The following is a 22,639-nucleotide window of genomic DNA, read 5'->3' as shown; positions in this document are numbered from 1 at the left end:
CATGAATGTCGTTTGTGCTTGTTACCTAAATTTAACGAACGAACACAAATAAGGTTCATTACTTTAACAAACGATCAAAAACATAAAATCTCATTCGATAAGTGTTTATGAACAATTCGTATACATTGTTTTCTTAACGAATAAAACAAACAAAATCTTGTTCATGTTCGTTTAGTCCGTGCTACCCTATTATTTACTTTATTAGCGCTAAACATCCTGTCATGTTTTTCATTTCTAAATGTCAAGGGGTGTCCTTGTACTTTAGTGAACGATAGCAGCATAATGTGTATACTCAAAGGTATTTAGTGCGACTTCTAAACAAAAATAAAAAGGAAAAAGCAAAAAAGAAAATGACACGTGTCATAATGTCGCGCATGCACGTATGAAAGTCACGAAAATAGAGCTTTATCACGTGTGAGATACTGAATAAAGAGAAACTTCCCAAAATTGGCGCCATGGCGGTGGGCCCTCATTGGCATTGATATTTTTTTGCTGACTTATATTATTGGTGCAGAAAAGTCCTTTAATTTTTATACAACTTTCAACTTACCCCCTTGAAGATATTATGTGCATGTTGGATATTTTTGGAAACTCGACTAGGGTACCATTTTGTTTAATTTTTCCACTCTATTTGTTTGTATCACATATTCACTTATCCAAATAAAACTATTTGTTAGAACCAGAAATATTTCGTGGTGGATTAAAGTTTCTTTACTTCCTTCATTTTAATTTAAAAAAGCATGCAATTTTTTTTTATTTTATCGAACACTTTAATAAAAGAGATCGAGTGTTGATTATCTTATTTATCTATACAAAACAATTAATACGATACTAATGAAGAAATTGAGAAACCTCTTGATATCAATCATTCTAAAACTTGTAATATTGATTTATTGAGCATATCTTAAAATTGCACTTGTATTTTTTTAACGGTAAATTTGCATCACTGACGGACCACTGGAGTATCATCGTGACACTAGCTGAACCATCCGATCATATCCATCTCCACTAGGCATAATGCCTATACACCAATTCAGAAGGAAACCCAATAAATATGGGATGAGAATCGAACCCAAGACATATTGATCCCAAAACCTTATCCCACCCAAAGATGCCACTAGGCTATAAAGCCATGTAAATTGCACTTGTATTTAACTAGTGAAATTCACACACAGTGCCAAAATGAGCGTTTGATTCCCGCCCAAATAGACCCGTTTTAGATCATTCATGCGCCTTACCTACACGCGAAACTTACAAATAATAAACCAAATTGCAAAATGGTCCAACTTTAGGTGTATGATCTAATATTGACACTACTAATAATTGTTAAAACAAAATGAATCATAACTTTCAAATGCTTATGATTTGATAAAAGAATTATTAAAACTAACCATCCAATTGCGATATTGATAATTGCAAAGAAAATAGGTTTATTAACAAATGATTAAGATTGGAAATCAATGGTTTTTTACCCCAACCACCTTAAAAAAATTACCTCTAGTCTTAAAAGTGGTTGTCATTAAAATCTTTTAAAAGAATATCAATATATTTTTTATAAATTTTTTTAAACGGTAGATCAACTGGATTTCCAGCTTACTCCAAAGGGCCAACATATGCTGTTTAAAGTTAAACCCATCACCCCAAGTTCGAATCCCTCCTAGAGGTGTTCTCCCATATTTACATAATTTTGCACATAGTAGAAATCGAACCTGAGACCTTCCCAGAAGGAAACCACTTAACGGAAATAACTTGAGATAAAAAAGTAAATATTCTTGAATTAGTTTATAAAAATCGTAATAAAATGTGGCAAGTATATTCAATTTAAATGTTAAAAAATAATGGGGACAACATTGGTGATTTGTATCTTTTGAACCCATTTGGCAATTTGATGTTATCGATAAGACTCATGTTGATAACTATAAGTACTCACTAGGTTGTTGTCATAGGCCGCGCGTTGCGGCGGCGACTTAGTTGTTGCGACGTCTTAGTTGTTTATAATTGCGGACATTATAGTCTTAAAAACATACAGTACTTCATGTTTTATGTTTACAGGAGTTGTACGACATACAATACCAACGCATACCAATCTTGCTAGTGAAATTATCTCAGGCGATGTGGGAGTCTAAAACAAATGACAAGTTGACAACATACAGTGGCAAATCAAGATATTAGGAAAACACATTAATACCCGATATGTATTTATTAAACTGTATAACTCTCAAATCCGTAATCCTAATATTTACCAAAACTTTATGTTACTATCTAACATATTAATATAAAATGATCTAATTTGAACTTAAAATTAAACTAAAACCTGTTTTTGAGATGGTAAATCCTTGTAAGAAACTTTTTGAGGAACACCACGGTTCTTTAAACCTGGTTCTTCAATTGCAAGTTTGTCCATCTCACCCCCAACCTGTTATGCAAAAATAAAAATTAAATACACATATTTGAAGATATGAAAACAAAGAATGACTATGTGATGTAGACTTGCAAGTGTGTTTCAAGATGAAATATTACAATGATGCATTAGTTGCTCCTATATAGCTGAGTCCATATAATATTTTCTCAACGTCACTATCCTGCATAATAAAAATGGATCCATGATAAGTTCATAACCCTTTAAGTACATCTGACCAACTCAACTCATTTCACTTTTTCTTTTAGCTAATGTTTTGTGCTTACACATTTGACCCATCAAAGACAAATCGTTAGATATAATGAACCGCATTGTTGAAACTAAGTAAGCAGGTAGAAAAAAGAAGATAAGCTTGAGGTTTAAAAAAGCAAGTAAAATGGGCCACATAGGTCAATCAGGTTGACCAAACCTGACTTGTTGCAAAAAGGTTACCCATTTTCACCCATTGCCCAATCCGCCAAGTATTCCAGCTCTACTAATTGTTGAAAACATTGCATCATAAGCACTCTTCTCACCAGGAAGATTTTCAGGATGTTTGGAACATATTCCTTCATCTACATCAAGTGTAGGGATGAACTCATCAATTAATTGGTGTGGTTTTTGATTCCCCACACCACATTTGGCTGTCGAATGTTCTAAGAGCTCAAGATCAAATCAGTGGGTTCAAATTTCACACCAATGGGAAGCCCAGACCACTACTCTACTGATACCTTCAATATGAAATATAATTAAAGTCATGCATGTCACATGAGTGACTAAAAAAGTTGGAATGATTTGTTAGACTTCTTACATCACTACTATCAATCCTGAAATGGCATCATGGTCAATCCTGAATTGCTCCAGTCTTTGACTTTATTTACCAAAGGCAGACTACAGGTTTCAACCTTTCATGCAATAGCTCTACCATCAACAATCCAACTTCTATAGTATTCAAAAGGAAAAGTTACATTAGTAGCAAAAATAGCTTCTTTTAAAAGAAATAGTATGATAATGTAGTAGCGCTCCCTAAAGAGCTATCATACTCCCTCACCTGGATGTGAAATCTCTTAAAACCTTTCATGAAATTACATCAAAACTCAATCACTTTAATTTTAGTTAAATACCTACAAATTTCTACCCCTCATTTTAATCTCTACATGACAATTATATTTCGTTAACAGTGTTTCTCCTATAACGCCTTTTGTTTACGTAGTGGTGAGTATAACCTTTCAAGTCCATAACACATGGTGATCAAAAGAATTTTTGATGTAGATTAAAATGAGGAAAAACAGTTTCTATGTATTATTTTTCTTTTTGATGTAATAAACTATAATAACATAGTTTTATTTTGGAAGGTTTCACATCAAAATAAGTTGCGTGATAACACCAAAAATGTTGATAAATAAAATGACCAAACGATTCCGGTTCCAATTCCAGGCCTAAACAACCTTCAAGAAACATTAGAGGAAGACATTCAGTATTTATATAATAAACAATTGCCAGAAAACTTTTGAGTGATTCAATCGAAGATTCGATCAATTATCATGTGAACTTTTAATGTTTCGACTTTTTTTTTTTTTTTTTTTGCTATTTAAAGAAACCCTCCAAAAAGCATGTTGAAAATGCCAAGAAAATCCTTCAAATTGATTCAAGAAAATCTTTGTTCTTATTGTATATGTGTTTCTCTACCTCTACTAAAACGCCAACGGTTTGATAAACTATAGAAATGGAGTATTAACTATCTCAAAATCAATGTTCACATAAAAGTGTAGGCAGCCGGTACACACACGTTTAATTTATTTTTCGTACGATGTATATGTATGATATCCAAATCAAATAAAATGCTAGTACTGGATTTATTCGTCATCATACAAAAAATCACACAGATAGAGATAACCAACAGTGTTTCAACGTAAACGAATCAATCGACTAAACCCTAAAAATAATCGTAGATCACGATCAATACAAAGCTAGAGAAATTAAAATGCTAATAACATAAAAACAGTTACCTGCCCATTGTATGAAGGCAAAATCGAGGCTCGGCAAACCCGACTTTAAGGATGACACGCTGAGGAGATCTGGTGGTCAAATAGAAGGAGAACTTAGGGCTTGCTAAGGAGGAGATGGGTGCCAGGTTTGAGCGCAGTTGTTGTCATGCGATCGATTTCTGATTATCGATTTAGGGTTCAAGAAGAATGGAGACGTTTAATCGATTTGGTAAAGATGAAAGGTAACGTGGAAAGAGGCGACGTGAAGAAGCCAATGACAGTTACACGTGTTTAAGGAAAATAATAAACAAATTCACCGACCTTTCATTTTAAGAATAAGGTAAATTTTAGAGGTTATGAAGTGTTCAATTGTGTATTCTGAAAATCGTGGGCCCAAATGATGTCTTGTGTTTTTTTAAACCCGTTTGAAGTTATTGATCGATCCAAGATTCTTTCTTCCATAAACTTCTTCAATTTTCGATCCAAGATTCTTTCTTCCATAAACTTCTTCAAATTTTTTTCAACAAAAATTTTTTATAAGTGACGAACCACTAAAATATCATTGTGTCACCAGCGGAACCACCCGATCATATCCATATTCACTAGACTATAATGCATATACACCAATTTAGGAGAAAACTCAATAAATTTGGAGAAAACCCCCTTTGGAAATATAATTATAATGTATAAAAAATAAGTTAAGCAAATTGTTTGATGCTAGTCAAACCATTAATAGACAATGAATTAAAAACATTGATGGAACATGATTTCTGATAATAGTTGTATAAATTCTTATTTATTTTTTTCCCCTGATAATAGTTCTATAAATTCTTATTTTTTAAAGTAATAATACATTAAAATGTTGAGTGCCCAGTTTTTTAGTTAAATCTCTGAAAAAAAAAAAAAAAATACACCCGTGGCTTCACTTGAGTTGAGTGATTCCACCCCTATTACAAAGTAACAGTTTGTAAGTTAAATTTGATATATGAAATTTGTTTGTATACTTTTTTTTATTGTAAAGTTTAAATCTTGTCAAAATTTACACCAATTAAGTTGTAAGCAATTTACTAAATTACATAAGTAGTTCGTTGCAGTGGACCTCTCAAAAAATCTGTAGAAGCAGAAATCATTGACCATCTTTACGAACAACACAACCATAAGACTCCAAAGAACATATGGGGTCTGGGTCTCTTTTGATTGATAGCATTTTCAACAATAAATAAAGTATCTCCATCATCATCATATTTCAATCTTTAATTTAATTTATGTTTTAAAAATACTTTGTGATGTGTAAAATGAATTTTATACACTGAGATCGGGTGTAGAATTTTTTTTCATTAATATCGTTAACATTTGGTGGATTTGTCACTCAATATTATAATACATTTTTCTATTCAGTTTGGGGTAGTGGCGGACCCATAAATTATTTTCTAAGGGTGCGAATGAATAGTTTAACCAAACTTTCAAGGGGTGCGGTCGGGATTTTTGCCTATAAAATACAAAAAAAAAAAAAAAAACAATTTTAAGGGGGGCGCCCGCCCACCCACCCACCCCAGGAATGCCTTGGGTCCGTCTTTGGTTTGGGGTTTGGTCACATGACATTTCGATCCATTAGAAGATCCTCTAAATTAATGTATTCGTTATGCGAAGATAAAGATTCAAAGTTCGATAATTTTTTTGTACTATCTTTTCATAGTCAAACGGGTTTTACCGGTAATTTCATCGTCGTGTCTACGGGCGGGTGGGTTACCGGGTTTTCCCCGGAATTGGTGGTGGACTCGGGTTACTCTCGGAGTACTCCGTTTGTCCAGTGGGTGCCCCGAGAGTGCTCGGGATTGAGTTTGTTGGCCGTTAAAAAAAAAAAGTATCTTTTCATAGTCCTAAAGTTTAAAAAAAAAAAAAAAAAAAAAAAAACCTTAACTCCAATCAACCAATGAAAACAAGTAATCAACCTAAATGACTAAATTGGTAACTAAATTTCAAGCTATCAACCTAGACATTCAAGTAAATTAATCAATCTAAATAATCAGGTTTCAAACATTATGATATGTTCAGGGGCGGAACTAGAGGGGGGTCAAGAGGGTCCGTTGACCCTCTGGTCACCGGAACTTTTTGAATTTTTATTTATAAATTTTGAGTTTTTGAAATGTTCCTAGATCACGTATGCATAAGTCCTTCATGGTGTCTTATTTTATCACATCTATTTGCTTGAAATGTGTACGTAATCCTTTTAAAGGGAGTTTCCATTTGTTAATGAGATATGAAGAAAAATTAGTCTTAATGTTCTTTCTAAATTTCTATTAAGTTTTTTTTTTCCTATTTTCTTTAGCTAACGATTAACTGTTGGAACCACAACACATTATTATCAAATAAGTGAACTAAATGTTCAATTAAAATAATCAACATTTTTGTTTAATCTGTATAAGAAAAGAACTTTCCTAAAAAAGGGTTTCTCGAAGACATTTGGTGGTTGGAATTAAGTTGTTCAGGCCTTTTGTGGGTTCGAAAGGGGTAGCCAATGGTGAGGATAGCTGCGGATTCCATATCAATTCATGTTTAGCGGCTGCTTTTTAGGGGAGCTGGTTTCTTAAGTCATAAAACTATAAATGACATTTCAATCGATTTCAAGAAATTTTTATAGATACTTTAAATTATAAGATGACTAATCCTATAAATCTAATTAACAAAATGAATTATACAAAGATTTTGTAAAACAATTTTAATCTCACACTAGTTAATATAGGAAATACAATTGTTTAATTAAACCAAATGTAAGTTTATTGTTTTCATCAATATAAGTTAATTTTGTAAAAGAAAAAAGGTTTGTGAGAGTTCTAAATCACTTGGGCTTTTGATTAAAGGTTTAAAATAGATTCAGGTGGAGTTTGGGTTTGCAAAGAAATGGGTTGCCGATAAAGGGCTGCAGTAAGGCTTACGCCAACTAGCCCATTATGCTATTTATTAAAATAATAAATAATCTTTATTTACCTCATTGTTTTTTCATCTTCTTTTTTAGCAACTAGATACGACCAAACGTTGCTAATAAAGTGAAGATAAGTAGTGAGTCTATTTGTTTGGTGTTTCTGGTTTCGTTTAAGGTACAATGGAAATGGAGAGTACAAATATCGCTAGAAAATGGGAGTTTAAGGTGATAGAGGCAGAGTGAGGAATATTTTTTAAAGCAATGAGATTGTGAGGTAAAAAAAAAAAACTCAAACTAGGCTTTTATGTTCGAGTTTTCTTTATGTGGAGTTTCACATGTCGCCATAAAACAATTTGGAGGGTGTTTGGGGTTGAGTTTTGAAAGAGATCTTTAGATTATTGAGTTTTGAACTCGTAAATAATCAGTTTTGAGTGTTTGGGACTTTGGGTAAAAAAATTAAAAAATTGATTATTTGCGTTTAGAAAGTTACAAAACGCTTCCAAAGCAGCTCCTCCTACTGCAACAAAACGCAGTTTTTCAAAAATTGATTATTTGCGTTTAGAAAAGGATTTTCACTTGTTTATTTTTTTAAATACATATTTTCCAAACACTCAAATAGTTGATTATCTGACTATTGTGATATCAAGCAACATAATCAAATTCAAACACTATCTTTCAACATCATGTTTTGTTACAGTTAATTATCTGATTCTAATTATTCAAAATGCATAATCTATTTTCAAAACTCAACCCGAAACACCCTCTTGGGTGCTTAGAGGTGGCCGCATGTCATAAACGAGTGAACATGGCTGTTTCGAGTGGTACACGTGACTATTTTGAGTGGAATGTGGCTGATTCAAGTGTGATGTGGTTGTGTCTATGACGAGATCTATGACGAGATTTGGCCACTAACTCTCCCCCAAAGCCATCCATGGGTGTATCTCCTAAATGTAAATTTGAAACTTTTTCTATGTTTTTTAAAATCCGATCAACTAATTCTTATTGAAACCCAACCACACAAATTACATCCCCGGTCCGTGAATAAAAATTAAGTTAGTAAACAAATTACTAAATTACATGACAAGGAGGTGGCAGTTATAAATTTCATCCCCGGACATGAATATATCAGCCATTTGATTTATGACGTTGTATGTTTAGACATTTTTTTGTTATATGGATTACATATATATGTATTATATTTAGTATTCATGGTGTTATAATGTTCTCACATAATCCGGAGGGAATCAGATCAGAAAGACATGATTTTTGTAAACAAAGGTTAATAAATCATTAAAATCAAGGTCGACTTTATGTTTATCATACGGATCTTTCTAACCCGTATAAAATAACCACACAAATTACATTCCCGATCAGGGATATAACTTTTTATATAACAAAAAACAACGATACATGTATATAATTATATAAAGTATCTACATGAAATATATTTGTGTATTTTATTATTTTCATTTTTAAGGATCAAATCTTATCTAAAAAATTTATAGTGACGTATAAAAATCTTTAAAAAATAAACAATTTTTTCCTGATTTTCTTCTTTTAATACATTAGTACGTGGCTGTGGACCACTCAAAGAATCATGTGGAGGACGTTACGAGTAGTAACATACAAAACCATTGGAAGACTCCAAAGAACACACGGATCCGGATGACATATTTTTCACAATAAATAAAGTACTCCTATCAAAATCAAATCTCAACCTTTAATTTATTAAGATTTTCTATTTAGAAAACTTTTTGACGTGAAATAAGTTTAATGCATGTCTTATATACATGATTAGCACATCATATTATTTTGTTTGATATATCAGCCAAACAAACCAAATGCATAAATACATTATGAGAATAAAATAAAATAAGGTAAGTTATATATATTTTTTTCTGAACTGTATGAGAGAGTTATAAACTTCATATACGATTCTGTTAAAGGACGGTGTACATGACTATGACGAACGTTATATGAGGAATTTGAAGTGTGTTGTCGTCTACATAAACAAAAGTTTAGTTCAAGGTAATAGTGTCTACATACAACTTAGAGACAAAGTATACTTTCACAAGTGAAGGTTAAAAGGCTAACAACTATCTATCGTATGTAGGATTTATACATTAAGATTTCATATATGGATTTTCATAAGTTATTGATTGATCTCTCTTAACACGAGGGGATGTTGAAAAAATGTGATATGAATGGAGATTGAACGTTAAAGGGTGAAGGTTGGTTTAATGACCTTTCATGGGCTCTTATATGTGCACCATCCAATCATTGTTAGGTGCACATTGTGGCTATGTTAATGCAACCTTTTAAATACATGGATTAAATTGGAATCATGGTAAATACAGAAACCCAGGTGATATTTTGAGGCAAGATGATCATCTCCAACAATATATATGTTGTACGTTTGGGAAACAAACTCAAGTGGATGTGCAATCTGATTTTAGGGAATTATGGTAAATATGGGTCTTATTATCTACCAATTGATTCCTGACATTGTATGTTTTGTATTCATGGTGGTATAATATTTCGAAATTGATCGGAGATTATATCACATATAAATCACAATTTACATTCGCTAAGATATGATTTGTGTGAACAAAGGTAAATAAATCATGGTAAAATTTGTGTTTAACATATGAATCTTTTTAACCCATGTATTAATCGGGTTTTGACGCTATTAGGTGATTTATAATAAAGTTTCTTACAATAATTTACGTAATAAATTTCAGCTGGCAAAAAATAAACCCAAGTGTGATAATTATATTATATTCTTATAAAGAAGCAACATGTTATTGCATATGTGTGTTGTAAGTTGAGTTTAGGGTGTATTTGAAAAAAAATTGGGGTCTGCTTTCTCTTCTCCTTTTGATTGGCTAATTTGGGAGGTGGTGTAGTCCTCTGCCTACCCATACGTGTCTTGCTTTGATGCTTTCTCTCTCTCCCAGATCTTGAAAATCAAGTCTGATTTCAAAGTCTTCAAATGTCCTTTTTTTTTATTCACAACATCTGGACACATATAGTTAGAGAGAGGGAGAGAGAGCCAGAAGAAAGATGGCAGTGGCCGACATGGTGGTGCACGGCGACGACCATGGCGGCATGAGGGTGTCTGGCAGTAGCATCTGCGGCTTGAGGGTGTTTGGCAGTCGCATGCCACCGGTTGCTCCTTGGCCGTGGGGTGTGCTCCGGTGACCAAGTTCGCCGCCGGCAGTGATGCCGCCGGTTGCTCCTCCCCCTTCTGCCTCCGTCTCTGGTGATTTTCTTTATTTTTTAAAAAGCTCCATTTTTCTTGATTTTTGGCTATGGTGTCGGGTCAATCTGATTTTTGTGGTTGTGGTTGATTTTTGTGGTTGATTCAGAGAACTTGTTGATTTTTGTAGGTGAAAACTTGATTTAGAGAAGGTCAATCTGAATGTTGATTTTTGTGGTTGAAAACTTTGATTTAGAGAAACTGTGGCGAGTAGTGGGTTACAGATCTGTACCGACGGTATAGAGCGTATGTTGGCTTTGGTGATGGTGGTTAATATGTGTGACAGTGATGGTGGTTATGGCGCGTGACGGTGATGATGTTGTCATGGTGTAACGGTGGTGATGGTCACTGTGGTGAGGGAGCCGCTTCCGCCACCGCCAAACCCTCTTGGTAAAAACCAATACAGTTTGTATTCCATTACTTCTTCAATCTTGATGCAAATACAAAGAGGGTAAAGATAAATTTGAACTGGAAAATGCAAATCTTGATTTGGTAGTAACTTTTTTTATGTTATTACTGAACTCCAAAAGAAGTGGGGTTCTTGCATTTGGATTATTTGGTCATTATTGTGTGCACACAGGCTGTTCAACGAAATGCATGTGAGATTACTAGAAGAAAAATTCAAATCTTTCAGTGGGAGATTTTGTGTCTTTGTATGTTATGTTACCGTTAAGAAACAAAGGTCTGTGAACAAATTGGATTGTTGGGCTGTGATGATGAACACGTATTTATGTGAGCCTGCATTTCATTTAGGCTCTAAAACTATGATATGCTCGACATAGATTTTGGCGACGATGATAAAAGTACAAAATACGGTGTTTTGGCGTGGCAAACGTTATCCTCAAACTAATATTTGCAGCCACAACAGTGCTGTTTTGGCGTGGCAAACGTTATCCTCAAACTAATATTTGCAGCCACAACATTCGTACTATTCTGAGCCTAATTAGCGGTAAAAACAAATCGTTTAACCAAATCGTTTATACACATGTCGTTTTTCAGTTATCCTTGGCGAAATGGCTCCGATAGCTCTCCGCTTGTCTTATCCTTGGTCTCCGGTTAGTCGAGACCTATTATTTTACAGGTAGGACTTGCATGTTTATTGGTTTGTAAGGACAATTTGTGCATTCTTATTTAATGTAAAATTGTGGTAGATATGTTGTTGATGGATGGTGGCTTGTGTAGGTGTACCTTTTTATCAGCGGCTTTGATGAGTTAGTTTTTTACATAAGAATAGGGAGAGGCAAGGTTTGCAGACACAAGAGAAAAAAACTGATTGCAGAGATCAAGAAGAGCGCCAAACAAGGCCAAATGGTATACACAATTTATTATTTTTTCACTTAATCATTGGTATTTTTTTAGTTTTAAATCACGGGTTTTACTAAATTTGAAATTTTGATTATCCAGTGAGCTGTTAAGGTGATGGCAAAAGATCTCATTAGAACACGACATCAGATCGAGAAGTTTTACAAGCTTAAGTTCCAACTGCAGGGTGTTTCATATGTCACACCCCAACCGATGGCGGAATCATCGGGGCGCGGCACTGAGCGAAACAGATTGTTCAGAAGTTTCCACAACAACTATCATACAATTCAGTTATATAACACGTCCCATATCGTGTCCCAAATAATAACAAGTTATCATAGAAATCAACTAAACAATATGGGAACTGTTCCGACAACTCGGATTCTTAATTATTACAGACCAAAAGTAAATATTGTTTTAAGACTTCTAGACAACTATCCGTAAATCTTACTGACTACAGGTGCCAGTACAAGATCTACAGATAATTATGGCCCTGGAGCAGATACGTGGACACTGTCCTAAGGTCACAGGCTCCTAGAAGCTTATTATTGCCTCGCTTCCCTAGCACGCTAGTAGCTTAAACACCTGTCACATACGTTAAAATAAAAGTCAATACATATAATGTAAAGGTGAGTACACAAGTTTGATATAACATATAGAGTTCGAATAGTTTACGCATAACCAAGCACGTACACAAGGGCAAACGATGCATGTAAATTATCAACATGGGACCATCGATACCAATGACTTCGAGTTGACTGTCCGAGACAGTTCGCAATACATGATTACCACCGTAATCCATGCAAGTAATTGTCCTTAGCAACCCCCGTGTGAACGGGTGCTGAGTCCAAACTATAGTACTACGTTGCTAAAGCAGGCAGATAGCACTCCACGTGTAAACATAATAAACAGCAGTCATTTAGACAAGTAATACATGCAAGTAGGTTAGCGTTCAAATAGTTTGTGTCGTTTGTGAATTTGATAGATTACGTATGTAACACCCAAAAGTGCTGAAAGCAAAAGGGATCGAGTATACTCACAGTGGTTGATTGTGGATTGAAGGGAGCACTGAGAATAGGTTAGCCTGAATAGTTCGATAACACAACGATGAGTAATGCGGAAAAAGTAAACAATGTACTTGGATCGAGTAGGCCATTCGATCGGACAGCAGTTCGATCGAGTGGGCTGTTCGATTGGTTTGAAAGTCCGTTCGAACATCCGCTCGATCGGCCGGCTGGCTCGATCGGCTGGTTCCTTCAAGTGGATTGTTTCTTCCTTTGATGTGAAGGATGTGTTTGTGTATGATGGTTTGTACTACTTTTCAAGTTGGCCGATCGAACAGCTGTTCGTTCGGTTAGCCCAACCGATCGGTTAGCATTGTAGACTTGGCAAGATGTCACTCGATCGGTTAGCATGCTCGATCGGGTGACATTCCATTGTTTCAAAAAGTCTATGTGTTTTAAAGTATAGTATCTCATGATCCGAGCAGTAATGATTACAATCGAGTGGCGTAGTCGATCGAACAGTATCTCGTCAATACTACACTTTTGTGAGTTGGTGGGTCTAAGTGCTAGTCGATCGGTTAGCCTGACCGATCGGCTGGCATAGTCGTTCGGTTGGGCTGTTCGATCGAACAGCCTAGCCGTTCGGCCAGCTTCTCGATTCGGTTAACTTTTCACTTAACACTTGTTTCTTCCCGTTACTTGGTGTGATTTGGAGATGTTTTGACTACGGGTTGAACCACAAAGCTGAAGTCCCTACTTAGCCTACCAACTCGAGCAGGAATCACCCAAACTCGGTCAGAGACGGTTTGGAACCTAAGTTTAACGTTTAACCCGAAATCGGTACATCTCTCGGTAGAACCCGAATCTTGAACCATGTGTTGTTTAGATTGATTTGTAAACCGGTTCAAGTCTCGTTTTCACCTTTTTGAGTGTAAAAGAGTTGAAAGATAGATGAAAACCCATCTTCCAATCCTTTTCCACCGTGAAATGTTAAGATTTTCCAAAGATCTTAGGTTATTTATGTGGAAATCGGTTAGATCTAGCTTATTCATGGTTAAATGAAGTCAAGAACATGATGTTCTTGATGAACACCAAGAACACCATGATGACATCACTCAAGAACACCTAGATCTTGGTGATTTCATGGATGAAATTCAGATTTTGAAAGATAGAAAGATGGAGAATCGATTAATGAACGAAAACGTACAAGGATTAGAGCGAAATACTTACCGGTTTGAGAGAAATCTTGGATTTAGTGAGAAGAAGAGGCTGGTCGGTCAGAGCTTTTCCAAAAGTGGAAAGGTTGACAAGGACAGCCCTATTTATAGGCTTCCAAAAGAGGAAAGGGTCAGCTGATCGAACAGCATTCCTGATCGAGCAGCTGTCCGATCGAACAGCCTGTTCGATCGGCTAGCCTGTTCGATCAGGTTGCCCTGTTCGATCGGCTTGCCTAGTTTTGAGTGTTTCGCGACGATTCTTGATATTTCGACTTCGATGAACGATGATTTGAGAATGATAGAATTCCTAATCAAATTACCTTTAGTTCCAACTACTATATCTAACATACAAGCATCCCTACAACCATTTCGGGTTCGAGTTCCATTGAGTTTGATTCACCTTTGAGTCTTGATTGATTTGATTGATTCACCACACACTTTAACATAAAAGTAAACATGCACAAGTAACACATAAGGCACTCACACACGTATAAAAAGTACTAAAATCCCCACACTTGAGTTCGATGGTTGATTTGATTAGCTTGATTATTGATTGACTAGCTTTATTGCATTGTTACTTCCTACCATTCACAGTCGATCGTTGATTCACGGTTCGATTATCGGTCGATTAGTTTGATTATACAACACTTACTCCAAATAATATGAAAATCAAAATGAACTAAAATGAAATTAACCTTTATTAATCTTTAATTCCAATAACAGTCAACACTTGACTTTGACTTTGACTTTTGGAAAACACGGGGTGTTACAGTCTCCCCTCCTTTAGGGAATTTCGTCCCGAAATTAGGCCGAGAACCGTACATCGCCGTGTGATTTTACCAATTTGATGCTTCAGATCTATCTGAATAACTGCGGGTACTTGGCCTTCATGTCACTTTCGAGTTCCCAAGTGAACTCCGCGCCTCGTTTGCCTTCCCATCGTACTTTTACAATAGGAATACGAGAGCGTCTGAGTTGCTTGGTCTGTCGGTCCATGATTTCGACAGGCTTTTCCACGAAGTGTAGCGTCTCATTGACCTGAAGATCGTCGAGTGGTATTATTGCGTCGTGGTCGGCAACACATTTTCGAAGGTTTGAAATATGGAAAGTCGGGTGGACATTGCTGAGTTCCTCCGGTAATTCGAGTTTGTAGGCAACTTTACCGATCCTTTCCAGAATCTTAAAAGGTCCAACAAATCGAGGCGCAAGTTTCCCTCTTTTGCCGAATCGGACTACTCCCTTCCAAGGCGATACCTTTAGGAGCACGTAGTCGCCAACTGCAAATTCGCGGGGCCTGTGTCGTTTATCGGCGTACATCTTTTGTCTATCCCGGGCCTTCACCAAGTTTTCCCTTATCTGGTGGATCTTGTCAGTCGTTTCTTGCAGAATCTCGGGCCCAGTCAACTGTGAATGACCGACCTCGTGCCATACAATAAGCGAGCGACATCTCCTACCATACAAGGCTTCGAAAGGTGCCATTTCGATGCTGGAGTGATAGCTATTATTGTACGAAAATTCGACCAAAGGTAGGTGTTTGCTCCAACTACCACCAAAATCGATAACACACGCCCGGAGCATGTCTTCAATAGTACGAATCGTTCTTTCCGTCTGCCCGTCGGTTTGCGGGTGGAATGCGGTACTCAAATTCAGCGTCGTACCTAGAGCTGCTTGAAAAGTTTCCCACAATCTCGATGTAAACCGAGCATCGCGATCAGAAATGATATCTCGAGGCGTACCATGATTCTTAATGATCTCGTCGGTGTAGATTTGGGCTAGCTTGGCCACCTTATAGTCTTCTCGTATCGGCAGAAAGTGGGCTGATTTGGTTAGACGGTCGACTATAACCCAAATACTGTCGTGACCTGATGGCGTGGTCGGAAGCTTAGTTATGAAATCCATAGCTATGCTTTCCCACTTCCATACGGGTATCGGCGGTTGTTCGAGTAAGCCTGAGGGTCTTTGGTGTTCAGCCTTGACTCTTGCACAAGTTAAACAGCTACCAACATATAGAGCAATATCCCTTTTCATCCCAGGCCACCAGTACTTGTAGCGAAGATCCTGGTACATTTTGTCCGCACCGGGATGAACGGAATATCGGGATTTGTGGGCTTCGTTCATGATGATCTTTCGTAAATCTGTCCTCCTCGGAACCCAGATTCGGTCCAGATAATAGAATATCCCGTTGGCTTTGCTCACGAGTTGAGTTCCATCGTGATAGATTCGTTCTTTCTTCAACGTACGCTCGTTAAAGCAAGCGTGTTGTGCTTCACGGATGAGAGCTTCGAGGTTATACTGAGCCTGGATGTTTTGAACACCTATCACGTAATTCTTTCTGCTGAGGGCGTCTGCAACTACATTCGCCTTGCCTGGGTGATAACGGATCTCACAGTCGTAGTCGTTGAGAAGTTCTACCCATCGGCGTTGACGCATATTGAGTTCTCTCTGGTTAAAGATATGTTGTAGGCTCTTGTGATCGGTGAAGATCGTACACCTTGTACCGTACAGGTAGTGTCGCCAAATCTTTAAGGCAAAGACAACTGCGCCTAGCTCGAGGTCATGGGTTGTATAGTTCTTCTCGTGGATTTTGAGCTGTCGAGATGCGTAAGCTATAACCTTGTCTCGTTGCATGAGAACACAGCCAAGTCCAAGGTTTGAAGCATCACAATAGACAACGAAGTCATCGCTTCCGTCCGGCAGTGTAAGAACTGGTGCATGGCACAGCATGTGTTTGAGGGTTTGGAAAGCAGTCTCCTGCGCGGTTCCCCACACAAAAGGCTTGTCTTTATGAGTAAGGGAGGTAAGCGGTACAGCAATCTTTGAGAATCCTTCGATGAATCGTCGGTAGTAACCAGCTAATCCGAGAAAAGAGCGAACTTCTGACGGATTCTTTGGCGTAACCCATCCCTGGACTGCCTCAATCTTTGCAGGATCAACGTGTATACCCCGACTATTCACAATATGACCCAGAAATTGAACCTCCTCCAACCAGAACTCACACTTGGAGAATTTGGCGTAGAGTTGGTTTCCCTGAAGCAACTCGAGAACCAATCGCAAATGCTGCGCATGTTCGGCCCTCGATCTGGAATAGATCAGGACATCGTCGATAAATACAATGACGAAACGGTCTAAGAACGGTTTACACACGCGATTCATCAGATCCATGAAGACCGCGGGTGCGTTGGTCAAACCAAAAGGCATGACAACAAATTCGTAGTGGCCGTATCGGGTTCGAAAAGCGGTTTTGGGTATATCTTCCTCTTGAATCCGCAACTGATGGTAGCCTGAACGTAGATCAATCTTGGAGAAACACTGAGCACCCTGTAGTTGGTCAAACAGATCATCGATTCTTGGTAAGGGGTATCGGTTCTTGATGGTTAGCTTATTCAATTCCCGATAGTCGATGCACATTCGGAACGACCCGTCCTTCTTTTTGACGAAAAGGACTGGTGCGCCCCATGGAGAAGTGCTCGGGCGAATGAAGCCTTTTTCAAGTAACTCTTGGAGTTGGTTTGAGAGTTCTCGCATCTCAGATGGAGCGAGTCGATACGGAGCTTTGGCCACTGGGTTGGCTCCTGGAATAAGGTCGATTCGAAAGTCGATATCACGGCTTGGAGGTAATCCAGGAAGATCATCAGGGAACACCTGAGGAAATTCTCGGACAACGGGGACATCTTTGACTTCAACTTTCTTTTTCTTGTCCGTCTCTGCTACAACAATGTTGGCCAAGAAGGCTCGATATTCCTTGCGGAGATATTTGCGAGCTTGAAGACAGGACATGAGCTTGAGATCTTTCGCAGTAGTTTCACCATAAACACATAGAATATCACCACTAGCTAGCACAAAACGAATCATCTTATCGGAACACACAACTTCAGCACGGTTTTCACGAAGAAAGTCCATGCCTACTATGACATCGAAACTTCCGAGCTGCATTGGAATGAGGTTAATCGGGAATATATGATTGTTGAGCTTGAGAGTACAATCACGGAGCACGGAATTGACAGCAATGGTTCTTCCGGTAGCGACTTCTACTTCGAAGGGTGTCGAAAGATAAGAGCGCTTACGTCTAAGAAGCTTCTCAAATTCAAAGGACACAAAGCAGTTATCGGCTCCAGTATCAAACAAACATGATGCATATATACCATTCACAAGGAACGTACCATTGACCACGTTGTTATCAGCTTGAGCCTGGCGTGCGTTGATGTTGAAAGTTCTGGCGTGAGCGGCTTGTTGTTGGGGCTGTTGTTGTTGTTGCTGGGGTTGTTGAGCTTCTTGTTTCACCACCCTGTTCGGGCACCGGTTTGCGAAGTGGTTAGGGTCACCACATGCAAAGCAGGTCCGAACATTGTTTGCCGGGGCCTGTGCAGCTTGAGGAGCTTGAGGAGCAGGGAGTAGAGCTTGGTTGACAGCGGCTTGAGCTTGGGCTTGACGGGGACCATAGCGACAACTTGCAGTGAAATGCCCGTAGACGTTACAGTGAGCGCAGAATCGGCAAGCCACACCCACCGGGTGATGATAAGAACATGTAGCACAGAGTGGGTGGGGGCCGGTGTACGCACGCTTCGCTGGCGGCGCATTGATCACTGGCGCTGAACGCTGTGGCTGTTGCTGCTGGGCTGGTACAGACTGTAGTGGAGCAGCAGTGGTTGCGGTAGCGCAACTTTTGTTCTTCTTTCTTCTTCTCGGAGACTTGGAGGCTTGAGTGGTGGTGTTGTCGGTTGATGCGGTAGTCACTTGATGCAACGACTTGGATGGCTTATCCCAGACACCAGCCTTAACTCGCTTGTCGTTAATCTCGGCAGCGAGTAGGTAGGTTTCCTCGATCGTTGCGGGTTTGGCGGCGTGAACAAAATCTGCGACACAATCCGGAAGAGCACGGATGTATTTCTTGATGGTCATGTCAGTAGTCTTGACCTGGTCGGGACATATGATACTCAATTGCTTGAAACGGGCGGTAAGACCAGCGTTGTCGCCCTCCTTCTGCTTGATACTCCAGAACTCATCCTCCAACTTTTGGCGTTCGTGGGGAGGACAGAACTCGTCCATCATGATCGCTTTCAATTCCTTCCACGTCAGCTCGTATGCAGCGTCGTTCCCGCGCTTGTTCCTTTCTGCGGTCCACCAGTCCAAAGCTCGCGACTGGAAGACACCGGTAGCATTGAGAGTACGGAGGTGATCTGGGCATCCGCTTTGACGAAGGGTGACTTCTACCGAGTCAAACCAATGAAACAGAGCCGTAGGGCCATCTTCACCGGTAAACTCTTTTGGCCCACATGCCTTGAATTGTTTGAAGCTAAAAGTAGCTTTGTTGGAGTCTTTGGGCGTGAGGGTTCGGGATTCCTCAGATGACTTGCTTGCGTTCTCGAATACTTCACTCACAGCCTTTGCTACCGTTTTAGAGAGGATAGCAGCAAAACGACGATCTCTCTTCTCCCGACGAGTAAGACGTTGGCGAGGCCTTGATGATGACGACATGGTCTGCAATAGACATCGCCATTGGGCTCAACACAACGAATTCGAATCTCGCACGTCTTAGTTTACTAAAGCTTAGAATCACGTCACATCTCACGTCACGTAACACATATAAACACATAAGCACATAATCACAGAGGCACATAAGCACAGAAGCAATTAAAGTACATAAACAATTAAGCAAATAGAGCACTTAATTCCCTAAACACGTACGAAATTTTATCACAGAGGCTGTCAGAAAACAGAAACCTATAATCACAAGTCGAGTGTCGTTCGTTTTGCATATCGGATAGCATCACATTGTATCGTCTAACTTAGTCGTAGCATAGCACACTGGTTTCGTTTAGATCACATCAACAGGGACTTGAATCGAGATAGAATAGCAACAAAAGTCACGCAGATTGATAACAAATGGAGCAATCAACGAATCTTAAAACACGTAAACAGGTAAATCATATAAAATCAATAAAGCAACACTCAAAATCGGAAAATGGATTGTCTGCGGCTACTAGACTTTGACTAACCATGGCAATTTAACTATTCACAGTTGACTTGTCGTCACTTTCGACTCTAGGGGACAGGTTTCTGCCTCGATTCTTGGGCATTATGCATGCGCATTCTAGGCCATACTCGTGAGTTCAGGTCGTTAGAGTCCGTCAATTGCCTTGGCGAGATGAAATAAGGTTGGAATAACTGCCAAGGTTAGGGTTTCACCCCTAGCTCAGCAATTTCTTCCTTGTTTTAAGAAAATTTAGAGGAAAGCTTTCATCAAATTACGGGTTTCAGCCCTAATTTGGTATAATTCTCCCCCGTTTGTTGATAGAAAATTACACAAAATAATTGGCAAAAATTTGCAATTTAGGCAGGAATTTACGGGTTTCACTCCTGATCCCGTCCAAATTACAAAATTTGGCTCGGAGTTTGGATGTAATGATAGAATAGAAGGAAACAACATAAAATAAGCACATAAACTTGGTCTCTTGGTTCCTAACTATAGTCTAGGTTTCTAAGACAGCGATCCGGACTAGATCGTGTTTAACCTAATTCCCTATAGTTATGGCTCTGATACCAATCTGTCACACCCCAACCGATGGCGGAATCATCGGGGCGCGGCACTGAGCGAAACAGATTGTTCAGAAGTTTCCACAACAACTATCATACAATTCAGTTATATAACACGTCCCATACCGTGTCCCAAATAATAACAAGTTATCATAGAAATCAACTAAACAATATGGGAACTGTTCCGACAACTCGGATTCTTAATTATTACAGACCAAAAGTAAATATTGTTTTAAGACTTCTAGACAACTATCCGTAAATCTTACTGACTACAGGTGCCAGTACAAGATCTACAGATAATTATGGCCCTGGAGCAGATACGTGGACACTGTCCTAAGGTCACAGGCTCCTAGAAGCTTATTATTGCCTCGCTTCCCTAGCACGCTAGTAGCTTAAACACCTGTCACATACGTTAAAATAAAAGTCAATACATATAATGTAAAGGTGAGTACACAAGTTTGATATAACATATAGAGTTCGAATAGTTTACGCATAACCAAGCACGTACACAAGGGCAAACGATGCATGTAAATTATCAACATGGGACCATCGATACCAATGACTTCGAGTTGACTGTCCGAGACAGTTCGCAATACATGATTACCACCGTAATCCATGCAAGTAATTGTCCTTAGCAACCCCCGTGTGAACGGGTGCTGAGTCCAAACTATAGTACTACGTTGCTAAAGCAGGCAGATAGCACTCCACGTGTAAACATAATAAACAGCAGTCATTTAGACAAGTAATACATGCAAGTAGGTTAGCGTTCAAATAGTTTGTGTCGTTTGTGAATTTGATAGATTACGTATGTAACACCCAAAAGTGCTGAAAGCAAAAGGGATCGAGTATACTCACAGTGGTTGATTGTGGATTGAAGGGAGCACTGAGAATAGGTTAGCCTGAATAGTTCGATAACACAACGATGAGTAATGCGGAAAAAGTAAACAATGTACTTGGATCGAGTAGGCCATTCGATCGGACAGCAGTTCGATCGAGTGGGCTGTTCGATTGGTTTGAAAGTCCGTTCGAACATCCGCTCGATCGGCCGGCTGGCTCGATCGGCTGGTTCCTTCAAGTGGATTGTTTCTTCCTTTGATGTGAAGGATGTGTTTGTGTATGATGGTTTGTACTACTTTTCAAGTTGGCCGATCGAACAGCTGTTCGTTCGGTTAGCCCAACCGATCGGTTAGCATTGTAGACTTGGCAAGATGTCACTCGATCGGTTAGCATGCTCGATCGGGTGACATTCCATTGTTTCAAAAAGTCTATGTGTTTTAAAGTATAGTATCTCATGATCCGAGCAGTAATGATTACAATCGAGTGGCGTAGTCGATCGAACAGTATCTCGTCAATACTACACTTTTGTGAGTTGGTGGGTCTAAGTGCTAGTCGATCGGTTAGCCTGACCGATCGGCTGGCATAGTCGTTCGGTTGGGCTGTTCGATCGAACAGCCTAGCCGTTCGGCCAGCTTCTCGATTCGGTTAACTTTTCACTTAACACTTGTTTCTTCCCGTTACTTGGTGTGATTTGGAGATGTTTTGACTACGGGTTGAACCACAAAGCTGAAGTCCCTACTTAGCCTACCAACTCGAGCAGGAATCACCCAAACTCGGTCAGAGACGGTTTGGAACCTAAGTTTAACGTTTAACCCGAAATCGGTACATCTCTCGGTAGAACCCGAATCTTGAACCATGTGTTGTTTAGATTGATTTGTAAACCGGTTCAAGTCTCGTTTTCACCTTTTTGAGTGTAAAAGAGTTGAAAGATAGATGAAAACCCATCTTCCAATCCTTTTCCACCGTGAAATGTTAAGATTTTCCAAAGATCTTAGGTTATTTATGTGGAAATCGGTTAGATCTAGCTTATTCATGGTTAAATGAAGTCAAGAACATGATGTTCTTGATGAACACCAAGAACACCATGATGACATCACTCAAGAACACCTAGATCTTGGTGATTTCATGGATGAAATTCAGATTTTGAAAGATAGAAAGATGGAGAATCGATTAATGA

At 38.6% G+C, this 22,639-nt stretch overlaps 2 long non-coding RNA genes across 4 annotated transcripts; one reads left to right on the top strand and one right to left on the bottom strand.

Annotated features, from left to right (window-relative positions):
• Positions 1-2,168: 2,168 nt before the first annotated feature.
• Positions 2,169-4,688, bottom strand: LOC110895071. Of its 2 annotated transcripts, none has more exons than XR_002566884.2 (5): positions 4,408-4,688; positions 3,210-3,340; positions 2,852-3,129; positions 2,521-2,582; positions 2,169-2,416 (listed from the first exon to the last, which is right to left on the bottom strand). It is a non-coding gene; the product is annotated as an uncharacterized LOC110895071 (long non-coding RNA). The 2 variants fall into 2 exon arrangements; XR_002566883.2 differs by having other exon boundaries at positions 2,935-3,129; positions 4,408-4,685.
• Positions 4,689-10,145: 5,457 nt separating this feature from the next.
• LOC110896748 lies at positions 10,146-12,085 on the top strand. 2 transcript variants are annotated; one of them, XR_002568137.2, is made up of 5 exons: positions 10,146-10,571; positions 10,699-10,958; positions 11,568-11,649; positions 11,803-11,879; positions 11,973-12,085. It is a non-coding gene; the product is annotated as an uncharacterized LOC110896748 (long non-coding RNA). The 2 variants fall into 2 exon arrangements; XR_004874148.1 differs by having other exon boundaries at positions 10,699-11,649.
• The last annotated feature ends 10,554 nt before the right edge of the window (positions 12,086-22,639 follow it).

The sequence above is a fragment of the Helianthus annuus genome, chromosome 12 (genome assembly GCF_002127325.2).
Source record: "Helianthus annuus cultivar XRQ/B chromosome 12, HanXRQr2.0-SUNRISE, whole genome shotgun sequence".
Classification (NCBI taxonomy): Eukaryota; Viridiplantae; Streptophyta; class Magnoliopsida; order Asterales; family Asteraceae; genus Helianthus; species Helianthus annuus.
This window is presented reverse-complemented; position numbering and strand designations above follow the sequence as displayed.